Source organism: Odocoileus virginianus, chromosome 19 (genome assembly GCF_023699985.2).
Source record: "Odocoileus virginianus isolate 20LAN1187 ecotype Illinois chromosome 19, Ovbor_1.2, whole genome shotgun sequence".
NCBI lineage: Eukaryota > Metazoa > Chordata > Mammalia > Artiodactyla > Cervidae > Odocoileus > Odocoileus virginianus.
Genome location: NC_069692.1, coordinates 44850842 through 44854795, shown reverse-complemented (window position 1 = coordinate 44854795; position 3954 = coordinate 44850842). Strand labels below are relative to the sequence as shown.

Genomic DNA, 3954 nt, shown 5'->3' with positions numbered 1-3954 from the left:
AGTGACCTCACAGCAGCGACTCAAGTTTTTCATTCATCGAAGAAAACCAGAGGTCCTGCCTGCCCTTCTCCATCAACACTCAGCACTTTTTCTCCCCCTGCCTCTCACACCACCCCAGATACCCATGTTCCTGCTCTCAAGAGGTGGGGGAATAACATCAGGGCGGCCCTGGTCTTCCCCAAGAAGGACCCCTCACTCCTGGCATATTTAGTGCCGTTTCCAACCCTATCTTGGTTCTGATAGCTCTCAGAAAGTGGGGGTCCCTCCCCAGTGCCCCGCCGCCTCTAGAGTGCCCCCAGCCAGCAGCAGGCCCCTCTGCCCGCTCTCCCCAGCCTGACCCCTCCCTGCCACAGAGAGGCATCGGCCACCGCCCCGCAGCACGGGCTGCCTCAAGACCGCCTCTCAGAGGCCAGGCACTCGCTTTTCTTGGTGGCATCCCCTGGCACAGGTCGGGTAGGGAGAAGGCCTTTCTCCATCGTGGGACGAAGAGAGCTTAGACTCTAATCTCCAAATCAGAGTTCTGATCACAAGATGCAGAGTCCTGGTCTCCAGACCTTGTTTCCCTTCCCAGGAAGAAAATCACTAAACCCTTATCCAGGAAGAAGCACCCCACCCCTTCCCTTGGACAACCTTGAGCTCCGCGGTAGGGTGTGTCTCAAAGTTTCTGCCTTCCTGAGGTTCCTCCCTAGGAGGTGTGTCTGTCCTTCCAACCTGTCTGCTCAGGCCCCACGTCCTGAGCGCAGGCAGACCTCCCCTAGATTCCTGCAGGGGTGAGGGGGCAGCGTGCACGGGTCCCTTCCCCCACCCAGCCCTCGCTGCTGACTGCTGGGAGCTGCTCTTGGCCCATCAACCGTGGGCTGGCCGTCCCTTGGAGAGGGCCTCGCAGCTTTGCACAGGCATAAGGCCACTTTGCCCCTCCCCTCCCAGGGCGTGTTCCCCAGGGGAGAGTTGAATGGCTGGAAGGGCACTGGAGAGCTCCTTCCAAGAATCGTGGATGGACAGAAGCATATTTCAGAAGAGGTTTTCCTCCGATCCCTGCTCTCTCTCAAAGGACACAGAATGCTGAATATTTACTGTCTTAGATCTCAGATTTCTTTTTCTTTTTTCCTTTAAAAACCAAACCAACTTCGTTGCTGTTCAGTCACTCAGTCGTGTCTGAGTCTTGGTGACCCCGTGGACTGCAGCAGGCCAGGCTTCCCTGTCCACTATCTCCTGGAGCTTGCTCAGACTCATGTCCACTGAGTCGGAGTTTCTATCTAACCATCTCATCGAAGCAAGTTTATTAAACATTTTTTAAGAGCTGACGGATTTCTGATACCTCCCGCTAAAAGGAATCAAAAGGGACCCCAGTGTAAATCCCGCCTGAGATGCGTTCATCCTCTCTTTCTGCTCGCGGACCCCTGACCCTGAGTCCCTTGGTAGGGGGGCAGATGGCGCTGGGCCCTGCTGACCCAGCCCCCTCTGCTGTTTCCTAAAGACTGTGCGAGGGGGGGGGCTGCCCGAGGTCCACAGGCCACCCTGTCGCTGGTATGGAGCCCATTCGGTTTTGAATTATCAATCTTTCTCCATCTCCCCCAAGGTCTTGGTTTTGAGAAACATAGCAGGACTTTTGAACTAGGCTTTTTTGTTTGTGTACTTAGGGCATGTTAAAATATTAACTTTGAGATTTTACCTCCTTTCAGGTATTTCTGTTAATATCAGGTGTATATATGACAGGTTTATGGTTCTTTTTTTTAACTCTTCCTAGAGTTTCTTTAGAGAAAACTTTGAAGATAAACTCCTTCTTGAGGAGTTTATATATATACTTTTATATATATATATATATATATATATACTTTTTTTTTCTTTAGCAACTTGTTATCACAGGGATCAAAGGCAAACAGCGATCTCTTTTTGCACTGGTTGTATTTGTATATCACAAATAAAAGGCGTTTTGTTCAGCTGCCAAAAAAAAAAGAGAGAGAAAGAGATCTAATATTCTCAGTGGAAGCTGGAGTGAAATGTTGGGCCTCTCCTCTGGAGAATATTTTTCCATCAGGGTTTCAGAAACTGTTCCTGTAATGCCAAGTGATTTGAAGTAAGAAGAATTTCCTTTAAAAAGCAGGTGTCTGATGGGCAGGTCAGTTAGACGTAAGAAGCTTGTAACTACGAGCCAGTCATTCGGCTTTTTTAAAACTAGCAGTTTAGTGGAATAAGCACAGCATCGCCGTTCTCAAGCTGAACAGCCTCGAATTTTCATGTGGAAACAGCAGTCATCTTCCTTGTGTGCCTGATGATGAGAGGTCACTGAAGGAAAAATGGAAAGAAGAGGTAAGGGCAAATAATAAATATGGGATTTCTCAGCCCATCATCTAACTATTAGACATTATTTAATAGCTTATCAGGGGCTTCCCTGCTGACTCGGTGGTAAAGACTGTGCCTGCCAATGTAGGAGATGTAGGTTTGATTCCTGGGTCAGATTTCCTGGCAGAGAACAGGGCAACCCACTCCAGTATTCTTGCCTGGGAAATCCATGGACAGAGGAGCCTGGCAGGCTTTGGGGTCTCAAAAGAGTCGGACTAGGCAACGACAACAACAGTAGTTTATTAGATCCTAAGAGAGGACAGATTAACATTAATCCATGGTTATTAGAAACCAAAATGACAGTTGCAGGAAGAACTTTGTTAAAAATTATGCTCTAGCTTTTCTACGGTCGAAACACTATAACTTCCCGTCATTTAGACAGTGACCTGGGCCTCACGTGATCACAGGCTTGGGCTCACATAATAAAAGTAAATAATTCAAAGAACCTCCTTCATGACAGAAAAACACTTCAGAGTTAGAGGAAAAAGAGAAGGCCTGGTCTGTGCGACCTGGGGTTTATGTAGTTCACGCTGTAGTGTGTGTGCATGCTCAGCCGTGTCCAGATCTTTGTAACTCCACGGACGGAAGCCCGCCAGGCTTCCCCGTCCAGGGAATTTTCCAGGCCAGAATCCGGGGCCTTTTCCTGCTCCAGCTCCAGGGGATCTTCCTGATACAGAGATCAAGCCCTCAGCTCTGTGTCTGGAGCACTGGCAGGCAGATTCTTTACCACCGGCGCCACCTGGGAAGTTTGCATTACGTACATATGCAAACACAGACCTTCAGAATGCTTAGCAGGTAATCAACAATGATAACCTCTTTGTTCAGAATCCAGTAGTTAGGTTGACTTTAAAGCAACTCTGTGGGGCTTTCTTTCTGGTGGGTGTGAGTTTATAACAGAAAGTATAACTTTTTCCAATCTTTTAATCACTACTGACCCTGTATTATCTATTGCATGCTTTATCTCACTTAAGCTTCACAAACAAGTCTTTTGAGACAGATGAGAAAATTGAGGGTAAGGAGAAAGATAACTTGCCTGTGACCATGCAGTTTACAAATAATGAAGACCAAAGAAGAGTTTTGCCAACGACCACATTCTTAGCCAGTAAATTTCTCTTAACTAAAGAAGTCGCAATGAGGAAACCAGAAGATTCTAGGTTTTGTGGCTGTAACTCACTTTTTAAAAAAAAATTATGAAATGCTTCATGAATTTGCATATCATACTTGGTCACGTTGCATGCTAATCTTCTCTGTATCATTTTGATTTTAGTGGATGTGCTACAATAGTGTGCACTGTAACTCACACTTCACTTGGCTGAAAAAAGAGAGACCAAAAACAGTTGAATGGCACTACAAATAAACCCACGCAATTTATTAGACCTGACCCCTAGCGAGACTTTCCTTATCTGCCCTCAGTCATTAAGCTTTGACACTCTTAATTAATCGATACATATGTCAGCTGGGTTTATTGCATATGAAAAATGCCCAGGAACAAACAAAAAATAATATGTTGTTCCCAGGAGCAAGTAAGAGATTACTGATGATGATACATGAGGGTTCACTCAGATGCTTTGCTGTAGTTGAGGGAGAGAAAAGAAAAACAGGTTGGTGAAA

General features: G+C 46.5%; 1 non-coding gene across 1 annotated transcript; it reads right to left on the bottom strand.

Annotated features, from left to right (window-relative positions):
- Positions 1-3527: 3527 nt before the first annotated feature.
- On the bottom strand, positions 3528-3634 carry LOC139029748 (U6 spliceosomal RNA). The gene has a single exon (XR_011481952.1). It is a non-coding gene; the product is annotated as a U6 spliceosomal RNA (small nuclear RNA).
- Between the last annotated feature and the right edge of the window lie 320 nt (positions 3635-3954).